The 27,384-nt window shown below is 36.9% G+C and overlaps 1 long non-coding RNA gene across 1 annotated transcript; it reads left to right on the forward strand.

Annotated features, from left to right (window-relative positions):
- Window positions 1–293: 293 nt before the first annotated feature.
- On the forward strand, window positions 294–18,680 carry LOC111606291. Its single transcript, XR_002752012.1, has 3 exons — window positions 294–697; window positions 17,986–18,094; window positions 18,613–18,680. It is a non-coding gene; the product is annotated as an uncharacterized LOC111606291 (long non-coding RNA).
- The last annotated feature ends 8,704 nt before the right edge of the window (window positions 18,681–27,384 follow it).

A 27,384-nucleotide genomic window follows, 5' to 3' on the forward strand; every position in this document is an offset into this window, starting at 1 on the left:
AGGGCATTTTGTATTGAGTTAAGTTCATGGAAGGAATAATAAGTTAGAATGTGTTAAGCATGTTTGCTTAAATATGTCAAAATTGTTATAAATAAGTGTTAACAAAAAGAAATGTATTTAAAACCGTTTTTATAGGAAAGTAATCTTCACCATATTTTATTTTGAAGGACTGATGTTTGTAAGAGGAAGTGGGGTAGAACAAAGCAACTTCACTGGTCCGTGGTTGGCTGAGGGTCAAGGAGAGACAGGAAGTAAGAAAAAAAGAAATGAAAAGAAAGGTGAACCGCGCTGATAAAACGTGGCGGAGTTATTAATAAACGAGTGTTTTAGCAGATATTTAGGCTTTCAACTCGACAGTCTGTTAATAGATATCGACTCTACACTCCTGTTTGCAGCTACTGTGATAATTTCAGACCGGAATTCACTGTACAGCAGGTGGAAAGTCATATGTAATTCTCGCTAACGCATTAGCATTCATTAGCACAGTGGATGGACATTGAGTACTGTGAGCTAACTCAGCTAACAGAAGACTTAACTAAAGTTTCCGCCGTGGGAGCGTTCCAGAGTTGAGCTTAGTGCAGAGAGATGAACCTACACTGAGAGTTTTGCGACTGCTGGAGGACTGTTTTCTGAATCCTGTGGACCGAGGGACTGGTGAAGGAGCTGAAGACATCTTGCCAACTGGGACTAAGGACAGGTGAAATTCCAAGAAGGTTCAAGATTTTCCTTTTTGAGTAAGGTACCAAATTCAACGCTTCGTCATCACATCAGGCCTGCAACGGGTTTTTTGGGGGGAATTGTATTTTAGTTAATTATTGCCGGCTTAGGTGAACATTGAAGTGTGGGCCCACATTAATTAACATAGGTTTTGTGAAACCAAAAGACTGAAACTTTTACCATTTCTGTGAATTTATTATTGTGTTCAATATGTGTTCAAAATCTCATACAGGTGTGTGTTTGATTTTTTGTAGAATAGTATTTGGAGAATATTATTCTTGCTCAAAGCTATAATATTGGGTGAAAAGAATAGAAAAGTACTGGTGTATTATTACTCTAAAGTGAAACTTAACAAAGGGTTAAACACGAGAGTGTTATTATTTGTAATTTAATGGGTTTAATGAACTCAGGGGCCCTTACCTACTTCAGACCGGTATAATTGGGCTACATAAGCTTCTTTATAAGCTATTGGATTGACTTCACATGCTCTGGACAAAGGGGTGGGAAAAGTAATCCACAACAGACTTTTGCCCTTTTGCCACATATAGTTGTTCCTGACCAATAAACAAATAAGAATATCAGACAAGTGAATATAAACTCCAGTTTTCAAATGATGGTGTGATGATGAAGGTAAACAACGCTGATCCAAAATATATATAAAAAAAAAAACTGTTCAATTGTTATTCTTCAGTCTGATTTTCACTGAGAGATTATTTCTGCCAAACCTGTAACACAAAGAAATCACCGAGAAAGGAACCTGTCTGACAACGCAAAATAACTAAAATATCTCAAAAAGCAGCGCCTCATGCCTAATCTGAGGAAATTCAAGTACTGATAAAAACAAACACATCTTAGAAATTTACATTTGTCTGTTGGGTTAGGGTTATGAAGCAAAGTCCAGGATATTGTGACTCCAGAAAACCACAGTGTGAGCCAATATCGATGAAAGGAGAAAACATGTAACTGTGGTGGTCTTTCTAAGGAATGGCCTGCTGACTAATTTTATCCAAAAAGTGCTCTGACAGGAAAACAAAGAAAAACACGCAGAAGCAACAAGTAGCTTTTCCCTGGTTGGTTTAGAAGCAAGCTTCACCAAGCAGATCCAGATTTTTTTTATGCATCATGTGCTTTCTTACTATTGTACAATATTTGTGTAAAGTTACTGTTAAGTTATATTTTTGTTTTCCACCACTGGCTCATAGCCACTGAGTGACTGTTGCATTGACAGATTTTCTTTTATATCCAATTTGGTCAAAAGGAAGACACCACTCAAATTTTTAATTTAGATTCCAAGCAGTTTGTGTCAAAGTCCTCTGGGAAGTAAATCAGTTTGATAGAACTCTCACCTGGAAAAGCATTGATATTTATGTCCACTTTGTCATGTTTTGCGTGTAGCAAGCAGGGAAATGCTGTGGGTTTAGCTCAGCATTACTCGCGCGCCCTGACATAGCAGCATAGCATGAAATCCCAGAGTCTGCCAGGTGCGAGTTCCTAAATTATACTTCCCCTGAATGTGCATCGACAGTTTGACAGGAGGAACTGTACACTGCTATTGTGCTCTCCAAAAACACAGAGCAAACATAGATCACAGCCCGTGCACCCAAATGTATCACTGTCTTTAATTTATCCTTTTTCTTTTTCTTTTGGGCACCTTTCACCCTTTCTCCTCCTCTCTCATTTCTTGGATTGGCTTGATTCCATGCTCATTAGCATGTCCCATTATCTCCTGGAATATTCAGGGGAATGTTTCCACTTGCTGCCACTCCAATTATTATAATATACAACGTGGTTCATGACATTCAAGTTTCTGGAAGTGCTTCAGATTTTTTGTCAAGGTCCTCAGTCACACATGAGGGCTGTGGATTTTTCAAGGGCATCTGTTCAAAGCTGGCCCAGAAGACAGACAACACAGCAGAGGGGCGGGGTTGATGAAAGCGGAGGGCTGGGGGGCTTGGCGCATGTAGAAATGATCCACCTAGAATTTGTTGAATCAAATCCTTGCACCTGGATATAATTGTCTTGCTGCTGTGCTGGGAGTTGCTACTGTCAGAATGGGACCAAATTAGTGGCCCCAAAATGGTGACCTGTCAAGGCTTGTGGCTTCACCTGGTATCATATTTTACCAAGGCAGAACTGTTGGCTTGAGTTGCACAGTAGCAGTTGTTTTGATTATTTGACCGGAAAACTGTGTCGCTCAGAATTTCTTCCAAAATCAACCTGGAAAACATCAAACACCCCAATGTGTTTGTTGCTTACCTGTACCTGTACTGCCTCACGAAAATATTTACACCACATTGACTTTTCTGCATTGTTGACTTATTTATTTTGTTTATTTTATGTGACAGATCAAAACATGATGCACAATGATTATCAATAATTTTTCCGAATAAAACTAGAAAATTGCAGTCTGGTTTATGTTTTTGAGTCAATAGCTTTTGGAACCACCTTTTGCTTCTGTTGCAGTTATAAAAGTTTTTTGATCACTTATTTGAACATCTTCACTCTGAAATTTTTGTCAGAGTACCTGAATCAGTCATACTGAAATTAGAGCAACTGCAAACATCCATGCATTTGACTGACCACTATTTTAAAGTATTGAAAGCACAGATTAATATAAACTAGCTAGCGATAAATAACTATGAAGCAAAAAATATGTATATAATCACCAAGACATCAATAATATTAGCATATACCGTATGTTTATATTTTGTATGATGACCAGAAACTATTAAACTACCATATCTACATTAAAAATAAGTGTTCATTTAGATATGCTATCATATAACAGTATGACAAAATACTCCAGGGAGTTTTTCTGCACAAAGAAATAGCCCATTCTGGCTAAAGAGTTCTGCATGGATACACAATAATCAAACTCCTTTATTCTTGCCCTAAATTTATATCACCTGTGTCTAAAGTATAACAAGAACATATATACTCACTTGTCTGAAGTTACCTTGGGTTATCTTACAGTTTGTGTGTAAGGGAAAATAATAATTCCTTTTTAATTAAATTATTCAGTTTAGACAGTGGCAAGAATAAAGAATTGCAATCGTGGGGGGTCGGGGAAATAATTTCTCACACTGATAAATCTTGTTGAACATAATGCCATGCCTACGCATTCCCTTAAAAATATTAATAGAGCATCCACTATTTATATTCCTGGATAAACGTCCCAGGTGCTTATGAGTTTTGGTGTTATTCATTACCAGCTGTTGACAAATTACTATTTTGTTTAACATCAAAAAAGTTTGACTTAGTAAAGTTTTCATTAGAAAGAAAAAAAAATAAGCTTTAATGAAATGTGTTTGTTGGGGGATACAATGGAATTTGAGAAAATATCACTAATTTAGGAAACCGGTTACTAAAGTACAACTTTTCTATGTTATAAAAGCATGCTTATATTTAAATTAACCCCTCAGGACAACATTTACAGCTTACTAAAAAGCTTAGTGGGTTTTGAATTCATTCAAAACAGTAGATGGACATGATTTGTCCAACCCCTGCTGCAATTGTAAAATTTGCATATTCCATTTGTTGTTTACAAAGCCATTTTCTGCTTTGTAATTAATTGGTAAAGTTAAATGAAATCTTTATTTTTTCTTTAACATTCTGTAGCAACAATCTGTTGAAGCTGAGGTTTTCTTCGTACCAGGGTGTGTTTGCAGAATGGAGTTGCTTGCAGTTCAATGCCGAGGACAATTGAAGTGGATTATTGAGCTTTATTCCCATTAGCTATTCAGTGTCAGTAATGTCTTCCACCGTTTATTTGAAGATATTAAATGAAGATAACTTGTAAAAAAGAGTGAATTCTAAGTATGTGATGAACACAGGGAAAATTAGTTGTTTCCTTGCTGTTTCAGTTTTTCTGTCTTGGATAAGAGACCAAAAATGTGTTAGAATAAGTACTAAAGAAACAATAAATGGTCAGTAGTGGTCACACCAAAAAGCTATTTTGTACAGCAAAGCAGTTTAACAATTAAAAGATTTGGTATACAGTATACCATATTTTCTGGACTATGTCACATCAGTAAAAAACTCCATCATGAGGGGAAAAATAATTATGTAATTGCACTGGAATATAGGTCACAATAATTTAGAAATAATTTAGTCAAACGTTATATAGACCTAGTTCATGTTAATAACATGGTCCGGTGACACATGGTGTTGAGTTGCTTTTCAATGAGCTCATGGAAATTATGGACTATGGCATGATGGATTAATGTCCATGTTCTACATCAGAGTGGTCAGAAACAACTACTCCACTGGCAAAGTGTGCAGCAAAGTGGAGATGCATGTAGTGTAAATCCGGGGTGACAGAGAGGCTGTTGAGTTGAATGAAGTGTCAACACCAAGAAGGCTGCCTGCAAAGTCTTTTATTTTCATCTCCTTGGCATCTATCATAGTGTGGAGACATAACTGCACTATTCACAAGCCTCAACAAGTTATAGCAGTTTCAAAGAGCAGTACTGACAAATTGGCATAGCTCTCTAGACTCGCTAGTGTAAGAAAATATGATGAGGTAGCACAGATCGTCAGAACACAGACAAAACGTTATTTATGTACACAACTGTGGACTTTGGATTATCCTTTGTCATGAAGCTCCATTTTGTCTTTTTTAGTTGATGTGAACATAGTTTGTTTGCAGTTGGCACATAAAACCAAAAAAGCAGTTGGTGGTTTTGTGGCCTCTGAATTTTTCAAAGAATTATTTGTTTCACAGTTTGCAGACAATACAAAAATGTAAATTGAAATGACAGACTGAGCATTTTGTTAACTTGTAAATCAATTTCATGTTCTTTTCTTTTTCTTCGCAAGAGTGATTTGTTTCACAAAGAGAGCCTTGGAAATGTATTCACACCCCCTTAAGTATTCACACTTTGTCACATTACAAATGCAAACATTTTATTTTACTGGGATTTTATGTGATAGATGAACACAAGTGCATAATTGTCAAATGGAAGGAAAATAATATTACGAGGTACTCAAAATCTTTAAAAAAATTCTGAAAACTATGGCTTCAATTTGTTTTTAGCATCTTGATTCAATCTTTTTTTAAACAGACATCATTGTTCTTCTATTTGTCAACAATGCACTACTTTGTGTTGCTCCATCACATCCAAACCCCAATAATTTACATTCTGGTTTGGGGACATGCCATTTGTCAGCACATGAAAAAAATTTATGAAATAGGATTTCTTTTGTTTTGCAAAACCCACATCTTCAATCTATATCTTCCTGCCTAATTTGACTTTATTCTTTCATGTGGCTAACATTCTAAGATTCTTACTTCCCCATGTAAACAAAACCTTCTCCAATGCACTGTAACTAAACATTCAGTTCCATCATTTGAACTCACAAAAGAGGTTTTTGAGGAAACTAGTGCTAAATTTGGTGTAATCCATCACAGGTTTATCTGCATCTGCACCTGCATGGTCCCGGACTCCCTCATGGGACGGAGCCTGTAGACGGTGTGGCACGTCCTCTAATGGGTGAATCAGCTGGCAGGTGTGCCCCAGAAGCTTCTCTGCCACCTGCACACTGGACACTGCATAAGTGGTCTGAACTGTTTTATTGCTTAGTTAGACAGAGAGATACACCTGGGCTTGGTTGAATTAAATGCTTAATGGCTTGCCTGGCTTCTGGAGAAGAGAATCTCTTGTTTACAATTTTGAATCTCAATGGACCTCGATGAATATGAAATTGCATAACGGATTGCGCTAAATTAAACCCATTTATCTTCTTGTTGACCTTTTACCTGCAGAAAGAAACTCAATAGCATCTGCAACTTATTGGCAAAAGAAGATGTGATTGGTGGAGAGTAAATGTGTAACAAAGCTTCCCTTTTGATGACTGATGAGATTTAGAAAACTTAATTTTCTAACTAATTCTTTTACTAAGTTGAAATTACTTACTGGGAATAAGAATAGAGCAAAAAATAAAAAATCAGCCCAAGAGGTTTCATAATCTACTTAATTAAAATCTTTATTTGGAGCAAACTGGCTGCGAAACTCAAATGCCCTGTAGCACTGTAATGAAAGCAATTTAATGCAGTGGAGGAGCCATGAACAGATGATGAAAGTTTACAATGATATAATAAGAGATAAGCTCTCCATAACAAAGAGACATTTAAGCAAAATCAACAACGTTTCGCTATTTATTTCTAAAAACAGACAGCACTCCTTGGTGAGAGGAGGGCTACACCCTGAACAAGTTGCCAATATGTCCCAGGGTATATCAAATATTTGCTGGCATTTATTTGAAGATATACTTATAAACATATCCATAACTTACTATTATATGATAATATATCATAAAATGGCAGAATGGTGTTAGTCTGTAATCATTTCACTGGATTGAAATGTTCTCTCTAACTCATCCTGAGGGTGTTCTGTCAGGTTGACATCGGTACTGAGCTGGTCAGCCAACTTCCTTCACAACAAATTCATCCCTTCATGCCTTTGTGGGTCTTGCTCTGCACATTGATGCAAAGGTATACTGGGAATGAGCACTGTTTTTCATAAAACACATAGAACAGACAAGATTGCTTTTAGTCTAATATCCTCGTCACACTATTGTGCAAATGCATGGGATTTTAATTGTGGGTAGAAAGACACCAGAAAAGAAGAAAACATAAGACACTAAATTCACAAACTATGCAGAAAAAAATAACACATTTCCACATTTTACATTTTTTGAATCAATTTTATTAGTTTCTACTTTCTGTTTAATTCTTATTGTGCATGTTTAAATTATATGCATTCCTGATAATACTGTGTTTTTATTTGCCTGGATGCTGTAAAAAGTTTTTTTCTTACTTTACGGGCTACGTACTAAGGACGTTCTAAGACGGGACATAAAATGAAGATGCTCAGATTACAACACACAAACACACAAAGTGAGTGTGGCATCTTTCACTCTGTGAATTATCCCTAATGCCAACGCACAATTTCAGACCCTGTGATATGAAATTAATGTATTACTTCAGAGCACAGCTAATTATCAAACTCAAATTAAACATCTTGTATTTACAATAATTAGAGTGTAATAATTGCAGTCATATCATTTCATTACAGAAATGACATTGCTGTAATTTAGTCTTCAATTTTAACCTAACAGTTTTATCACACATCTCAGATTTAACACTTATCAAAAAACTTGAAAAGCTTTCTAATTGATAAATATCAACCATAGTGTTGTTTGATATTATGCCATATTAATAGATTTTCCAGTTTGTTTTTATTGTATTGTAAATAACATGTTTTATCTTTACACAATTTTTTTATCATTTCTGTTACGAAATTATGCATATAAATAGTTTATAAATTATTTCAACCTGAATTCTTTAAACTGACTCTGTTGATTCTTTTTTAAACCAGTACAAATAGAAACACAGTCTGCACCACAGTGGCAAACCCCGCTCCATCTCCCAAGTGTCCTCTTTGAGTGGGCCAACCCCCCGTCTGTGCTGCATTACTTTTTACTTCTTGAGATTTAAACTGTGGCAGCAACACATAGTGTAACAGCTCCCTGGAGAGAACTAGTGATTGCACTCCAGTGCACGAGGTGATATTATGTTTAATGTGTCGCTTTAGTCCTTGAGGGGCTCCCAACATCTGGCACGATTTTAATTCCTCGAATGCTCCCTCTTCTAAGTCTTTCACTTCTCCAGAGAGTCACCGATGCATTCCTTAGACTGAATAGGTCATTTCTCAGTATTCTATTAAATATACAATGGCGTACAGTGCAGAGTGAAAATATTTGTCTCTTTGCTGATTTCTTCAGGTTTTGCTTCACTGTTTTAGACAATTTAACAAACATTCCAAAATAACCAAAACAACCTGAGGAAAATTAAAGTTTAATTTTCAAATGATGTTGCTATTTATTAAGGGAAAATCAATCCAAACAAATTTGAGCCTGTATGAAAAGCAAATGCTCCCCAAACCTAGCAAATAGCATTGCACCCTTGGTGACAACAACTGTGATCAAACGTTTGCAATAACTGACAGCGTGAAAGTCTGTTTAAGATCATTTCTCAGCATCTCAGTCTTATTTCAGACCATACTGTGTGTTTTGGTTTGTTTTCAGTCAAGCAGATATGGCCTCGTTGCTGTGCTTTGGATCATTATCTTGCTGCATCAGCTAAGGACAATTGAGTTAAAGGTAACCTGTCCAGATCCTGAAGCAGAGAAGTGGCCCTAAACTTACAGATTACTATCACTGTGCTTTACTCTTAATATTATGTGCTTTTTCTAAAACTGTGTGGTGGTTTACAGTTCTACGAAAAAAGTCAATTTATGTATTATCAGACCACAAAAACTTTCTCAAAAGTCTTGATCATCATCAACCTGCTTGTAGAGAAATGCAGTTATAGCCTGGCTACTTCTGGTAAGGTGAGCCACAATTTTTCTATTGTAAATTCATAGATAATGGCTGTAACTGAGATTGCTGCTGTCCCAAACCTCATAACAACTTTTGGACCCTTTCCAGATCAACAGTTGTCAGTGAATCACTTGCTCTTGAATTTTCTAGTCTACTTGTTGTCACAAGGAATTTTGTTGTTCTACGGGACTGGTAGCAATCAGGTCTGCGTATAGTTAGTAGAATCAACTTAGCTTGCTATAAATTTTGGCCAGTCTAAGTTAATACATGAGTTAACAATAGGATCTATTATTTTCTCTCACAATGGTACATTGGGTTGGAAAGCTGTGGCCCTTTAATAAAGGAAAACCTGATTCAAAAGGTGGTTAATAAGAACAAAAATATAATACGGAATATTAAAGTGGGACACAAACAAAAGACATCTGTATGGGGCTAAATCTTGTTATGCTGATTTACTTTTAAGTATACTTTATACATTTCTTCTTGCAACTTTTACTTCAGGTCACAGGTGCTTACAGCTGTTCCCTGCAGGCCCTCTCGGCTCCCAACTCTTAGCTAGTTGTCCCGCAATAGAGGCCAGCTCCCTGCAGTAAGAGCCCATGCCGGAAACCGGGTTTGATTTGTTGATGCAAGTGTGCTGAGGGCAGACTGGGGGCCGAGCATTAATGGGTTCGAGACAATAGGCCATCACTAATCAGAGACCTCAAGGTTGCCATGAGGTTAATTGTGATGCAGGTGGCTCTAGGAGGAGGGGGCGAATAAGAAACGTCAACTCCTTTGCTGTTTCAGCGGCCATTGTGTTCTAACATTAAGCCCCGGGGCAAGGATTTGGCTTTCTCTCTCACTCTTCCCCTGTGTCCTCTGTAGCTTTTAATTTCTTATTATTCACTGATTCCTATTCAACCTCGGTGGGTTAAAAAACCCTTTTTGCCACGTGTCAAAGGAAATGTTAATATTGAGCCTGTCCTGGCTGTTGTGATGCATGGCTAACTATTGTGGCGCTCCACTGGTAATTCAGCAGTGTATTTCCCATTCACTGGAAGCACTTTTGTTGCATCGTTATTTGTTTAAATCGACAGAAACTGGACAACCTGCTTGCTTTTGTGTTTTGTAAAAAAGGCCACCTCCAAACAAGAGCCTGGTCATGAATGGATGAAGTAGCAGCTTTTTGTTTTGTTTTGTTGTTTCTTCTGATCAGTTTTCCAGTTGGTAGATTTGTCCCTCAACCTTTTTGAGTTCATACAATAGGGTTTATTTTTCAAGTAGAGTATAATACCGAATAACATACACAGTTTTTATGAATGTACTGTATATATATATATTTATTTTATATGTTGGAATATAAACCTGTCTTCCATATCATCACCTTCCTAAAATAAAGACCTAAGTAATTTTTTTGCCAAATGTCAAAACTAAATAAATAAATAAATAAAACTGTTTTGTCACAAAGAAAAGACTAAGGCCATTATTTTAGGAAGGTGACAATATATTATGTATAACTAACTAATAATTAAAAAATATATATGATAAAAGTCCAATTACATTTTCTGAATGTCTAAAATAGCACTACTAATAAAGTTCTGTCTATATATATACATATATATATATATATATATATATATATATATATATATATATATATATATATATATATACTGTTGCTAATTATTAGAAATTAACACTTTTGCATGAATGTTCTCCTACTACCTTTAGAATAGAAATTCAGAAATTTTGCAGGCCAATTCCTGATTTTTTTCTTTTTTAACTTGTACTTAGAGGAGCCAATCTTTGCCATTACAAATTATTTTTAAAAATATAATGAAGATTTAAAATATATTTTAACTTTCTGTATGGAAATTAAGTTTATCATATCTTTATCTCAAAAGACGTTTGGGCCACAATTAATGTATTGACAGTCGCCACTGTAAAGATCCAAATGCTCTGAAAGACAAAATCATATGTTTTTGCAACTGGTATTTACTTGATTCACCTCTATGCATCTCCTATGCTGACCAAAAACATAAATCTATTGCAACAACTTATGGATGTTCCTTTACTGGAACACACTTGGAGCTTTCACAGTTTTACATTTTTTGTTTTTGAATTTTTCGTGGCTATATATCCTGAACCTCTGGTATTACTGGAGGATAGGGACTGAAATTCGGAAACACTTGAGACTCCTCTAAAAACTCTTATTGCTGCCCATTTTAATGATTTGAAAATACAATGTATATTAATATTCTTTAGTATGTGGTGAAAACTGTCTTGGCACTGCAACGGTATCTAACATCTATGGCCTTACTTATCTCCACTTTTGAGGGTTCAGTCAATCAGCAGTGAGGAAAATCAATGTCGCTCCTGGATTGCTGTCTTTAAATAGGATGCCCATTATGCCTCTTTTTTCAAACTTCCAATATGAATTTTCTTTAGAATATTTTACATACACTCTATGAAAAAACATTTATGAATAGCTGAACCTTCTGCGACCAATTTGGAGTTAAGTTTCATAGGAAAATCTGTGAATAGGTGAATTGGCAAACACTGAACTGCAGATTGGCAGGGGTCCTTTGTAATTGGTTAAATAACTCCACAACTAATATTATTTTTGAATTTGAGTGCGTGTGTGTTGTTACACTTAAATCATTTATGGTCTTGCTGCTTAACAACACAACCCTCCAGCAAATAAACTTCAGCAAAGTCCAGACGCCACAGGTTCTCTCCATGTCTTTCCAAACATTAGTGGTGCCATTGTGTCAAGCACAATGCAGCACCTCTGCACAGCTAGCCTTTTGTTCTATTTGATTTATTATCTTACACATTATTTCATGTTTCTCCGCCTGTCACAACAATTTATGTCAGCCTATGAGCAGCACAGTGACTTGTTCAGTGCTTAGTTTTCATCGACTATCCACCTTTGTGTTTGAGTTGACAGTGGGGCAAACTGGAGGGGAGAGATGGTGGAAGATTGCCTTGAAAGACAAACATCTTGGCGTCTGCCAACCTGCAAATGGCCCTTGTGTTTATTCAGCTGCGAATTGGACAGCAGCCAGGCCATCATATTCTTTGCTTCCACAGCATATGTGAGGGCAATACATTGAAGTTTGCATTTGATACATGACAAATGAGATGGTATCGCGCAGCAGGGGGGCCGGTTCGGCAAAGCTCAATGAGGTACGGGGAGCGGAGTCAGGGGTAAGAGGAGGTAGAGTGGCCGAGAGCTTTCTTTGTCAGACAATCCTGCTGGAAGAATTGTGTTTTCTGTTGTTTGCCTTTAAAATTGTGGTGCAAAACAATATAAAGTATGTTCACAATACAACAAATAGAAATGTTCCTCTGTAAAATAAGTTAAAGGCTAATGAGTTGAATTGATAACCTGGGACAATGCCATGGTTTCAGGCAAACTGAACATTTGCTGTGAAAATGTTATATCAAGTCACTTGACTTTAACTTGTAAAAAACATACTTGTAAACATATATGACATGTGCAGCACAAAACATCATGGAAACATGAAAGTTTAAAATTCAACAAACTGACCAGGTTATGTTCCTTTAAACCTTGCTTTAAAATATCACTGAAGATCTTTGAATCTGAATATTCCAGGCTGAAAATGTCCTTCTTCACAAAGAATGTCCATAATAGCCGTCAGTGTTCCTCCAAACCATGCAGAATACAGGAAAACACAGTTAAAGGGGGATTTGACCAAAGACATCCAAATGCAAGCAAAAGCAAAAAACACAAGCCACATGAGGTCACCTGATGCCTTTTGTAATGTCACTAAAAGTAAAGTAGTAGATTTAAAATGAGTTTTGCAGAAAAGTATGGTCAGTGCATTGCAATGACCATACTGCACTTTGGTTAAACATCAGCAACTTATCAGCTTTTTTAATGTCCCCTTAACAACAGTGTTATTGCTAAACACAACTCAATGACCAAGAGGTGAAATCATTACACGCCTAAGCTCTGATCACCTGCATGTGTCGAAAATGCTAAGGAGCCACCTCTATTTCAAAAAGCCTTTACATCTTGCATGCAAAAATATGCATTTCAGCTTTATTTTTAATCCTTGAGTTTCAAACTTGTACCATCCAAATAGTATTAACCTAGTGATTATACAGCACACTGGCTTTAAAAATTTCACAAATCATGCACACCTTTCATCTTTCACCCATTTCTTGTGACCAAGACCTTGGTCTGACAAAAGCAGATAAAGTGGCATTATTCCAGCTAAGGACTGATTTTTACTGCATTCATCCGGATATGTGACATTGAGAGGGACAAGCAGAACCAGCAGGGCGATTAAGGCCCTATTATCACCTGTGCCTCCAAGACATCCGTGACTTCGTCACATATCCACATGGGCAGGAAATCTGTCGTGCCTCAGACTTGCAATGACTTTGAAATCAACCTCTTATGATGAGTTGCAGTGTAAAGCACTTTGAAAAGCAAGATGGTGCTTACCTGAGTAGATCATCTGTTGTCACCGCTCGTCTTTGGGGAGGGATTGGTCGATCGCCTCCGTCAAAGTGTTTAGGAGGTGTACATATCAAGCGGAACATTCTTTCATCTCAGTTAAAAAAGGAGTGTGGCATTCATGTCTCCAGCTAAGCTCTGTGCTGACACCTCGGTCCTGATCGGTTGGCCTTAACTGGAGGTTGATCAGCAGCTCTCAAATTTAATCAGAGTGGAACCTCTTGTCACTGTCAAAGCAGTTTTATATTTTTTTTTAAGTCTAAGCTCTTTTTACTGCAACTTCAAATCCGTCTTTGAAAAAAATTCTAATCAAACTTAACAAGTAGCCTAAAAAGCTAAAGAAATAAATCTGTGTAATTAAAATGAGACATCTCAGTTATAAAAAATTGTTGTAGAAAACCCAAAGAAAACCTCTTTTAGCAATCACAGGGACTTTGTTTAAGGTATTTAGAATTATAAGCTTCAGCATAATTTGGAATTCTTGTCAGGTAAAATAACTACATTAAAATTATACATAAATCTTTTTCCAAAGTCTCATGTTGGCTTTTGTGCATTATTATTATTTATCATAATCATTTTTGTGGTGGCTTAAGTCTCCCAAGAATGTGGTTCTCATCATTTGTCCCTAGGGACAGTCTTCTCTTCAAACCAACATCATATTCTCATCTCTCATGTGAGATCTAACACCTAATAGGGGGTGTTGACTGTTTTAAGTGAGAGTGTGAAATCCTTTTAGGTTTACCAGAGAAAAAAGTGTCTACATTTCCAACTTTACACCAAGTTTCTGGCACCTTCCCTTAGCACGGATCCAGTGGCTTGAGATAACTGACTTTGTTATAGATGCTGGGGCACCAACCTCACTTTTACTGAATGAAACTAGACTGGAAAATAGATTAATAACTTGGAAGGGTGGTGATTGCAAAAACTTCCTCAAAATGAGGAATTTTTTTAGGAATGTGGGTGCTTTTATTTATGACAAAAAATCTACTAGGAAGAAAACAGAATTAACACCTTATTGCGGGACAAAAAATATTCTTATCAAAGTAGTTTTTTGAGTATTGTACTTAATTTTGTATTCTATGTTTATTCTTTGATAATAGCACTCAATTTAGATTAATAAAACACTATCAGAGTGAAAGAAAATATCAAGAGGTGTCACTACTACCTTTTTAGGCACTCAGTATTGCTCAGTTGACACGAGTGGTTTGGAATTAACAGGAGTCAGTACTCTTTTTACTTATCCATAATGTCTCTTATTGCCGTTTTTGCAAATCTGAGAATAAAAAGGCAGGTAAACTCTCTGACTGTTTAACTTTAAAAAATGTTTGCATCACTTTGCAAGTTGTTGACACAAAAGCTGTCATGAATTTGCAAAACTGTCACTGTACAAATGTTTCACTCGAAAAATATCCTCAGTTTTAGTGAAACCACAAATGTCTATTATCTTAGCACAACAGTTTTGTTGGTGTAAATATTCAACTCAAAGATATTTTGCAACTTCAAACACTCAAATCAGTTGTGAATTTAATAAGAGAGATGCTATCATTAGATGATACTATGGTAACACACTAGGTACTGCATTTAATATTTTTGTTAGATAGGCTGCTGTGTCCCCTCTTCATTTTATAAATTAGAACATAAAATGTCTGTAATGAGAGAACTCTACTACATTACACAAGACAAATCTAGCAAGAAAGATTGTGTCACTATCCATTCAGTACTTTAATTTTTCACCATTAGATCCATTTAATCACTTTATTTCATGATAAAATAGCAATAAAAACTAATAACAGGATATTACATCAAGCTGTTTTATACAGTCAATAATAGCATAGAGTGCCATGAGGTTTTATTTCTGTTGATTTTTTTATGTTTATCTTACTAAAATAGTTCAAATCAGCCAGCTAGTACTGCTATGTGGCAGGTAATCTGGGTATTTAGTTTATTAAGGGAAAAATTCAAAGCCAACTTAAGCTTACATAAGAAAGTAAGTGGCCACTAAGTCTAATACCTGGTTATGTCACCAAAATGTCTAATTTACGTCTAGAATTTGACTAGACTATTACAAAACATTTATTTTATTTATTTATTAAGAAAATCCATGTACATGCATGTTCTTGCTAATGATCTTTGATTTATTCTCTTGCTACATAATCCAAGGGTGCTTGAGCATAAGGTTTCGAAATAACAACCTGATATTCTCCTTGATGATTTTCATCAGAGAAGAATTCATGGTACTACTACTTTCACTATATAAATTTTTCTGACATGCTTTTTATATCAAATGGAAAGGAATGCACACCTTCAAGATTAGACTTCTGTCTCATCAATCTGCAGAATATTCTCTCTCATTACCTGTGGCAAGTGAGGCCTGCAATGCTTTAGATCCTGCAGCTGCCTGAAGGAACTGACTATATGTGCTATATGCAGGGAGAGAGAGAGAGGCTCAATCTTTATCACCATCCCATCAATATCTTTTCTACATAAAAGACCAACTGGGATGGTTTAACACGATGATTACTTAGTTGTGCTCTTACATTTTTCACGTGTACTCACAATCAGGCTACATTCCAGGGTTAGATGTAATCCCCGTGTAATACAAAAACAGATCCCACTTAATGATATTCATGAACTGCAATGTGCCCTGGTGATCTGCCTGTAGATTGTACCTATTGTTAAGCCTTTCTTATGTCCCCCTGAAGGGGCGTGCTAGCGTCTCCACTTAAATAAATGACATAAACATACAGTTTCTAATAAATAATAATATTTTTGCTCTGTCAGACTTTACACCCGGCTATAGCACAGTTACAGTAGCAGCACTGGTTACAAATGATAACATCAACTCATTAGCCAGTGCTATGTTATTTTTTTGATGTAATCAAATATTCAAGAGATCACAAACATCTACTGAAAAGACTTGATTCAGTGCAGATAAGTGAACAGTTGTCAGTTGTTTTTTAGATAACTTAACTCAATAGTTATTTTTGAAAGTGAGTACCAGTAGCCTGGTAAAAACCAGCACTGTGTACTACACAGAGGGTCTGGGCTCTCGGCTGTTGAGAAATGATTGCTGCCTTCCTAAAAGTGTGGACTGTTGAGGTTTTAAATTTAGCCTATTGCTAACTTTTGCCCATAACAATGGGTAATGTAATGTAATGTCGCAGTATGATACTCAGAAGCTTACCGGAAATTGCCTGTGCTGTAAGAAACCCTCCTCCGAAGAGGGAAGTGCCGACCTAAGTAAGGTTTACATTTTTGGAAACATGGCCAATACGAACTGCACGACTTTGTTCACTTCCTCAACTGCCATTGCAAAAACTACAGGCAGACTACAATTCTAAAACAGCGCAGAAAATAAAGCATCGTCTCCTTCTGCTCACTGATTGGACCGGTCAAAAATTGACCGGAGACAGTCAAGGGGAGAAAGCCCAGTCTGTGCTGGGAGGAAGAATTTTGTTTTCAAGACGAATTGCACAGGAAGTCAAAGGCCAGGCTACCTGTAGCCAAAATTCCTCTACATGCTGAATACACAGTTGCTTATTCACTGGGGCACTCCCTAAATCAAGCTGTGCAACATTTATAAGAATCTATAAATGCTCCATGAAACAATAGGGTTTACAGATTTGCAACTTTTTATTTCCCTCATGATGCAGAAGGCTCATGGATCTCAGCTAAAGACATTGGTCATTTTCCTTCCCCTCCTCTCTTTAGATTAGAGATTAGAATCAAAGTTAGTCTTTGGGTTTGTTTGTGTTTCTTTTCTTCAGTGTAGCATTTAAAACCTATAGTCGTTAATTAATTATTAGATGTAATTTTTGATTACTAGCTCTGATTGATTCTGATTATAATCTTAGCTGAAAAGGAAATATTTATCTTTGATTGTAAATAAATTCCATATATATATATATATATATATATAAATATATTCCCTAATAAAAAGGGAAATAAATTATAGTGTACAGTGACTTTTGATAGATCAAGGGACTGATTAGTTTCCTAGCCCTAATGTTATTTAGCATAGCTTAAACACGCTACCATAGTAATTATACAAATATTATCTACAATTTTGCATGAAATCACCATTAAAGATCAACTATTCTAACTTTGTTTTCATGATTTTTTTTACATGCCATTTTATTTGTTTCTGTGAAGTCTCAAATGAAACATGTTTTAAAAGTTAAAAGTATTTTTTGTTTCAAAACATCAAAGCGTCTCTGACATTTGTCGTAACATAAAGAACCTTTTCTCTTTTTTTTTACCATAGCACAATAAGATCCTTAGGTACTACGGTAAGTCTCAGCTCCATCTGCATTTTGAAGAAAATAAAACGCCTTGTGTAATTAGTCGTGCACTATAAATCAAGAAGTGAATCTATTTTACCATGCCCTAATTGAATGTGCTCCCTCTTTTTTCAGGCGTTGTAGACGGACACGGAGCTCCATCGGATGGTGATAAATGTGGAATCCAGCACAAACAGTTTGAACCAGTCAGGCCGTGATTGATCAGCGCCCTCTGGGATGTCAGGTGGATCTTTCTCCTTCAAACCAGAAGATAAAAGCCTTAACGACTCTCTAGTTTTGTCTTACCTCCCAATTGCGTGTTTGTGTGTGTGTCTCTTTCTTCGACTCAGTGTTTTATTATTTCGCAGTCTTTGACCTTGAAGGTTCAGTGTGTGTCTGTGCTGTGATGTCTCAGTGATTTCTCTTTTTAAGACGCAAAATGTTCCTTTTACTCACCATTGAGGCCACTATACACACAGTACATAAATGCTTCATAGAAAGGGCTATTTGCATGAAAGTTTAGTTGATTTATGACTGGATTCTATAGCATTTTCTATAATCACCCGGCACATTTTTGTGGGGGCTTAGTAGTGACCGTAGTGATGCCACAGTACAGTGCTGTACCCGCACTTCAAAGCAGATTTTGTTCACACGCACCCTCACAAAAACACAGGGTGACTTCACTCACTTGCAGTGGCAAAGGTGCACCAACTGGGTTGTTTTGTTCTCATCTTGTGTTTTTCCCCTCTTTCTTTCTTTCAGTTTTCCCACCTCTTCATCATCCTCAATCGTTTTCTCAAAGCATTTGCTCCGGAGATTTACACTTGCAGTTGATAGAAAAAAGAAGAAGAAGAAGAAGAAAAAAATCAAGCAGCAGAGTGAGCTCTGCTGGTAATTCAGGTTTGGTGTGTGGTATTTCATTGAGGTCCTCTCTGATTGTCCTGCAGTCGCGATGAATGTGACTCTTGGAAGCAAAAGGTGTATCAGTTGGGATCACTCGGCATCTGGCCCAACGCTCTTGTGTCACAGTGACCCTCCTGTCGGGGCGAAGCAGCGAGGGCCACAGCAGGGGGTCTCCCCTGGAAAGCAACATAAATTTCAGAGAGAGAATCAATAGACTGTGAGAATTGTGAGAGCTGCATTGGTTTGGACTCTGTGGCTGTGATCCAGGTGCTTTTGCTATATGAATATCTGAGGATGCACATGTGATTTTTAACCAATAAAAAAGAGCACCTATAATCACATTTTGAGACACCCTCCAAAACAAAACAAACAAACATACCAGTGGGACCTACTCTCCCATAGGACGTAAATACAGCCGTTGCTCTCCATATAGAAGGACGCTCTGTGGGGTGTAGACTTCAAAGCAAACCAGGGAATACTCCAGAACAACTGCTGGCAGTTTCAAATCAGCATCCCGGCTGTCGGCAGTGTAACCTTCCACCTGTCTCTGGCATGAGATAACTGGAGAAGAAAATGTCCAATTTGAAACAGCATGTGTCAAGAAGCGGGGAGATTATTTGTTCAATTTGGAATCTAAATACATTCATTTATGTTTGTAGCAAATGGTCTGGAGAAATAGAAGTTGTATATAGTACAAAAGAAAAAAAGGAAAACGTTCAGTCCAGACACTGGAATTCACTTGAGGAAAGGACAATAACAGCTGATCAGGCTTCAAAAGTGCCGTCATTTGCCACTTGGTAGGAAGTGAAAATGAACATGTAAGAGTCGAAAGGCCACAAAACACACAAACAATTTTACCCAAATTTTTTTTTTTAAAAGCACAACAAAACAGTAAATCCATCCTGTTTTACTTTGGACAAACACACATCTGCTGCATTTGTTAGTTTTGGTTTCTCAAAACCAGATAGATGAATTAATTGTGAATCTAACAAAGAGACGGGAAGATAGCCTTAAGCCTATTGAGTAGGAACATGGGGTGAGTGTGGCATTGTGTCTTTGATGGAATCGGCCTGTGGTGCATTGTGGGTAGTGGCGTGCTCTCTGGCCGCAGCAGGGTACTGGCGGCTGTGTCCACTTTTCAGGTGCTGTCACCCGCCCCTCGGTCATATTAATTAAAGGATAAAAATGAAAAGAGGAGAAGAAAAACCAAGGTTTAATCCCTCGGCTTTTATGGAGCTGGAACACTTCTAAAGTCTGCACTTTTTGAACAAAACTGCAAAGACACACAATGACACACAGTCAAAGTGTAGAGTAAATGTGTGTCCAACATTGCTTCATTTAGTTAGTTTCCTTAGCATTGGAGTTGGGTCTAATGTTTTGGGTATCTTTTCACATGCTGCTCACAGTAACACCATTGTAGCTCTGCCAAATTTGTCACATGCAGCCATTGTCGTTAAAGATGAGGTGTGTAACGTTAATAAAAAATGTTTTTTACATGTCTATTAAAACTGTCACTATTTTGTGACAAAATCGTATAAGATAGGTAGTCTGTGAAAAAATAGAACTCTACCTCCTCCCTGTGGTCCTACTGCCATGTGCAGAAACACGCCACTCCCAGTCAAAGATAACCAGTCAGAGCCAGGAGGGAAGATTTTATCTCTGTCAATCATGTTTGTGTATGCAATGCAGCTGTGCTAATAGCAGACAAACAATTTAACTTTACAGGAAAACTGTTTATTTGCTGCCATTAATGCCATGCTAACTAGCCTGTACATTCATTGCAAGCACCGTTGTGGGAAAAGAGCTGTAGTTTTGCAGAGAGCGTGGAGCATAGAGGGCGGTGTGTGTAGTGCATACATGATAGTGATTGACAAGGGACCCTCCCTCTGACTTTGGTTGTTTCTGATAGGATGCTGTATTTCTACAGATGGCAGTAGGACCTCAGGGGGAGAGGCAGAGGAGTTCTATTTTCTTTCCCACAGATTATCTGTCTCATATTATACTGTCATGTTTTACAATATTTCTTTAACAATAAAAGTTAAATAATGCAACTTGGTACCTTGTTTGGCAGCAAGATTAGGTTGATTTTAAAAACTAATTTGTGCCCAAGTTTGCACTTCCTGACTGATTCTTCCGTATTGCCACATAATGTTCTTTTCTTGTGATGTCAGCTATTGCATTAAGTGCACCAGTCCCTCCTGCAGCAAAACACCCACAGAACATGATGTGATCAGCCCCATACAAGATGTATTAATTCTGAATGTTATTATGCCTGAAAGCACATTTGTTCAGATGGACAGTCCTCTACCCTGTGAAGCCTCCCTCACCCACTGAAGGGTTACAGAAGACTGTCACCCCCAACCACAGTCTTGCCTCCTGACTGTCATCCAGTATTTTCTGTGTAATCAGATCTCAGGCCTTGTGCTATATGGGAGAAAACAGCCACTGGAGATTGGCAGCCTACAACAGGTTTTATTGCTGTTGTTTCAGGTGGGAGGTGAGTTAGTTGGGAAGAATGGATGGATGAGTGTCAGAGAGATTTTACACTGCCCTCTTGTGCTCTGAAACATACTGTACTGCTTCCCCACTGTTCATTCTGACTCATTTTTGCTGTGTCCCTGGTGCAGTAATGACAGGAGGAACAAAGAGCACTGCAGTTACATTTTCTGTGAAACTACTTTCAAATTATGACTCAGAAAGCAAGGTGACGCTTTTTTTCTTCCAAATTTCCAATATACAAAGCACCATTACTCAAAAATAGTTTTTACATGTTGTCTCAGTACAAGTACAAACCTGAGAAAAATGTCATGCATTTGTATTTACCTTCACTTTTCACTTTGTACAATAAAATTTTCTCTCTACCAGCTTTGCACATGTGAAGATGGACTAGTTCAAGCTCAGATTGGATGGAGAGCATTTTAATTTTAAGGCGCCTCACAAATTTGCAATTTAATGTAGCATTGCTGCCGCCACCTTATTTTACCATGCAAAATTAGTTTTCAGACAAATGTGCTAAATTGTATGTAGATAAAATGGTATATATATATATATATATACAGTATATGTTTTATCTCACCCAATAAGCACACCGTTTTTTAGTTTTTATTTTGTACAAAAGAATTATATCGTGTATTTCCTTCCGCTTAACAATGAGGTGCTATTTTATGTTGATCTGTCACATCCCAATAAAAATACATTGGAGTTTGTAGTTGAAATTTGACGCGATGTGAAAAACTTCAGTTTACATTTGTGTAAAATGTAGTGAAAAAAATCATATATTTATCAAAAATAAAAGAAGGCACCTGAATACGCTTTTATAGTAAGCCTGACTGAACACTGTAGATATTCTGAGCTGCACTCTTCCTGCTCTGTCACATGTCAAAAGGATAGAGAGGAGGGTGAGGAGGAATAATTGTTTGATCTGTCCTTTTGCCTGTCGCTGCCCTAATCACTCAAGACTGATTCAGAAAATGCAGGCTTGAATGTCAGAGGGCCTCCTGTGGAGAGGTGGAGCATTTCACTAGCTTTGGACAGCCGTGCCCCGGTAATCACCACTCTCAAACCTGGCCGGGCACTCCAGCACTCCCCTGATTGAGCACCTCAATCTAACAAGGTGCTATTGCCAGAGCCAGAGATTCTGCCAGGTTTTGACAAACCGGTGGATTGTCGTCCGATCATCATGGGACATTGCCTTTTTTTTCGCAGCTCAGCCATGCATGCAGCTGGCGGTTCAAAGACAGAGAGAGCTACAGCAGAGGAAATTCAACTTAAGCATCAAAGTCAACGTCCCTGAAAAAATTTGATAATTCTACATCATTCAAAGGATACAAAGGCTTATCTTATGTCATATTGAACTGACAAGTCATTTCTTGAAATCCACTTCATGTTGCCCATGTGATTTGAGTCTGCTATCGTGCTCCATCTGACCTCACCTCTGTGTGTGACACCAGGGCTCTCCCTGTGGGAAAACACAGCCGAACCTCAACCAGATAGGTACATTTACCTTTAACCTCTAACGTTTTCCTCTGGAGACATAAATAATTAGAGTCAAAACAGTTTCTTTTTTTCATCAGTCTACAAAATATCTCATTGTTTCATTATAAAAACACTTAAAGCCTCTGAAATATGAATATTATTTGTTATTGCTCAAAAAGCTTCATTAACAAAACTTTAATAATGATAGTTAACTAATATTCCTCATAAACCAAAATATATTTTTAGAAATTTTAGCTTTGTAATTTCAACAAACTGGCTGGTTGGAAGCATTTGGATGGCACTCACCTTGTAATAGTAAGTGTAATATATCTTTAAGCTGCTCTAGAAGATCTATGAACAAATTTAAAATAAACTTTATTATTTTAAATTTGTATTTAAATTATTTTTAAATACGACCAGAGGTGACCTCACACTGTGTGTGAGAATAGTTGCTCCATTGAAATCTTAAATGTACTTGACTATGTTAAATAAGTGAGCTTAATCTACTGTTTGATAACCAGCATTAACTGGATTGTATTTCTTATTAAATTAACTTCTTTTGTAAAATGCTTCAAGATGAAGTTTGTTGTGTATTGTCACTGTATAAATAACTGCATTGAATTGTATTAGGGCTGCACAGTGGAGCAGTTGGTAGAGCTGTTGCCTTGCAGCAAGAAGGTCCTGGGTTTGATTCCCGGCCTGAGGTCTTTCTGCATGGAGTTTGCATGTTCTCCCTGTGCACGCGTGGGTTCTTTCCGGGTTCTCCACATGACTGTCTCTCCAAATTCTCCCTATGTATGAGTGTGTGTGCATGGTTGTTTGTCCTGTCTGTCTCTCTGTTGCCCTGCAACAGACTGGCGACCCTCCTCTCGCCCGGAACGTTAGCTGGAGATAGGCACCAGCACCTCCCGACCCCACTAGGGACAAGAGTGTTGGAAAATGGATGGATGAATTGTATTAAATTACATAGTAAAGCCAAATCAAGATTTCTCTGTGAGAGCTGATCCACTTCCTGAGTCACCAAATGTCTTTCTAGTACTTCCTTTTTACCAACTAAACGTCTCTTTCAATAGCCTTTTCCACATTCCTCCCATTCTTTCTATGCCCAAGATGTAACATTGCAGAGCTAATGAGTAATAAGGAAACAATTATAAAATTGATCATTGACCTTTTGCCCAAAGTGGCCTACTACCAAGCACACTTTTAAAGCACCTTCTTCAAAAGGTGATGCTCGACCCTTTCTATCCATGATCTCATTGATCACAATATAATATGGCACGTGATCTCAACATTTTGCCTGGCCAGAAGAAGGCCACCGTTGGGTTGTGTTCATTTTGCATTTAAGACTGAGCCTAACAAGGTTCAGATGTCGTCCTCCTTCATCAAACCACTGTAAGCCTTATCCCTTTAAAAAAAAAAATCCTCCAAGGATCACATTAGTACTCCAACCACTCTGTCACAGAAAACCTATTATTTCAACTATTGTCAGATTTGGGGAATCTTTCCTCCAAGGGCTAAAAGTTACATCTTTCTTCTCATATTTTCCTAAAAGTCCAATTGTGTAGTATAGGGAAGAGCTTCAGTCAAGAATGTGTTTTAAAGGTTATGTTTCCAATTACAATTCAGTTTTTGACCTAATAGTCATTTTGGTTATAAAGATTTGGAGTATAAGCCCATTTCTGTGTGCTAAATTTATAAAGCATTTACATGGCTTACAGTCCTGTCCAACAACAGCAAAAAATAAATAAAATGCAGAAAAAGAATATAAAGCTACTGCAACTCCCAGTTTTAGCCCTCAATTAAAAATCTGTAGCTTTAATAATAACAGGGAAGCACTTCTTCAATGTGTTAGTAGCACATTTAGTCAAAATCAAATGCAAATAATATATCATACAACAAAATAACTATGGGTAGAAAAAAGAAAGTACCACTATGCAAACACCCATCAGACAAAAACAAACCACTGAGTACCAAAACATTGAATGTTTTACTGCACAGTGCAAAATCAGCCAAGCTGCTCTCTGTACCTCATCACCACAGCACTTCTTATGACTAATATTAGTGTCTTGGCTCAAAATATAAATGGTTAGTCATAAAGAATTCATGTATTTTTACTTCAAGAGTCCTGGAAAGTTCAATGAATATTTATGCAAGTGAACAACTCTCAGGGCAATGGCAAATGTAAAAGTTAAAATGGAGAGTAACTGATTTCACACTCCCACGAGTAGTGAGTTCCGACAGTCAAATGGATTTTTTTTTCCCCCTCAAAGATCTGTCTGGGTCCTTAGAGTGAATGCTGTTATTACTGTAGATCACAAAGGCAGAAAGTTAACTGTCATTTTGTAATGCAAGCAGTAAAGTAATTTAAAATACCTAACAGAGACCACAGCACAAGGAAAAAATTTTAAGAATGATAGCTATTTTCAGAGGTGCAGTCTTATAATAATTATATATCAGCACTTTTTAGGTTGCAAATGATAAAAATGTCATTCTTTTCCATTAAATTTGTTAAAATCTTGAAAAACAGTACTGACACCTTGTAAGACATGTAGCGTACGGGAAATTATTCTTTGACAAAATTCAGCAAAAAACAATTATTCATACATTTGAAATGCTCCAAAGGTGTAAGCACCTGCTGTGGGGATTTAGGTAGGGCATTCAGAAATTATGATCAATTGCAGTTTTTATACTCCTGAATTTAATGTGTCATAAAAGTCCCTATTCAAAGAGAAATAATAGCCTTGGTCTGTGCTTGTGAGAGGTGAAATTTATTGTAGTCTTGCCTTAAGTTCTTTAACCTCTCATCTGTTCCCAGCTTAATGTAATACTGTTGATTTATCTGTGATATATTTGTAGCTGGAGGCATTTTTCTGCACCTATCCAGAAATGAATAGACTGTCTTTACGGGCGTGAACGGATGTTTCATTATTCCAGTTGACTTGACTGTGAATTGTGGCAAGCATGTGGCAGTCCCTCCATCAGAGGGAATTATGTTCAGCTTCTCATAAAGACATTTGTCATGTGGGACAAGAGGTATTACAGCAATGAAACACTCTTAACTGCTGTTAAAAATCAGCTGCACAGTTCTCTTGCAGCAGGAGCCGAGGGAAAACAGCCACTCGGTCTCCTACTTTCCTGGTGGCATTTTCAATACAAATCCTCATAACTTGATGCTGAAAAGTTGATTAATTGATCATTTATTACAACTTACAGCCTTCTTCTCGGTTATAAATTACGGTCATTAATCAATAAAGAGCAAAGCAATTCTGGAAGACAGGGGACGTGCTGGTTCCTAATAGAAAAGGAGAGATGTGACGCTCAGGCCTTTCCCACCATTGACCACCCTGACTGAGGTGTGCATTGCGCACCTGCCTAAATTCAATTAAATTACATAATTAATGAACATATTTTTCAGCAATAATGGGCTTTTCTAGTCTGAGAGCCCATTGATTGTGGAATGAGAAGCCACTCAACTTAGTCTGTGACCATTAGTTTAGTTTTCAGTATATGTCCTGAACGCATATTCAGAACACACACAAAGAAAATTCTGGGTTATTTCTCCCACTCAAATGATACTTTTATGCTGTGAAGACAAAAGTTGGGTTGTGTCATCCAACTACTGGTTTGATATTTGTAATCTAGATTGTTGGGAGACAAGAAACTGGCAAATCATTCCTCACAGATTCAATTTCTAAGTTTTGCAATGGCCTAATAAATGGTATAATGCTGTTAATATGCTGTAGTTGTGTTAATGGCAGTGGGTTGTATTATGCTCCCTTTGCTTTAGCAAACAAGATCAAGAGCTTGTTCTTGTAGCACAATAGAATACCGGTTGGCTTTAAAAATTGTTGTGGTCTAAAATAATATTTGCAACACAAGCTTGAAACAAACTTTCTTTCCATTTGAGGCATTCAAAACCAAGCTTTGCCAATCTTAAACTACTATTTTGAACTTTACAAGAACCTTATTGTTGTTTTCTTTTTTTGTACATTAACCTTTAATACTACATCTTATGATAATGCAATCTAACTTGATTTGAAATTGGAAGCAATGTTTAAACATTGATTATAAGAAAATTCTGTCTAATAAGGGGCATGTGCCCAGTCAATCAGAGAATTTAATTTTACTTACATTTTCTAGTAATTTTGATTCAATATGTGTTTATGTCATTTTATCTATATTAATTTAATAATTCATTTGTTTTGCAGTTTTTACCAAAGAGGCAAATATATTCTAAGATAACATATTCACCAAAATATTCATTTAAAACTGTTATGTGCTAAGTCTGAATTTGGTTACCAACCTCAATCGTTACAAAAAACTTTATTTGATGTTATGAGATTATTGTCTTTATTTTTTATTTTAATCATTCTCAATGCAAATGTATGAAATAAAAGTCAAGCATTTTTACCCAAATATTGCGAGATATTTTTTTTTTTACCTTTTTTAGTTGTACTTTTTGATATAAATTGAACCCATTAACCTAACCCCGTCCTCTATAATGGGTCAGACCCACATTCCAGCCCTGTCATCTTAACTCAATCCAGAGGTAGGTGGTCAACATAACCCAAATTGTGCTGTTTTCAACCTAGTAGTTTTAAAGTGTATTTCTAACTTTTCAATGTAGAAAAATAATTTTCCCCATAAGAAAACTAC

Source organism: Xiphophorus maculatus, chromosome 21, assembly GCF_002775205.1.
Source record: "Xiphophorus maculatus strain JP 163 A chromosome 21, X_maculatus-5.0-male, whole genome shotgun sequence".
Classification (NCBI taxonomy): domain Eukaryota; kingdom Metazoa; phylum Chordata; class Actinopteri; order Cyprinodontiformes; family Poeciliidae; genus Xiphophorus; species Xiphophorus maculatus.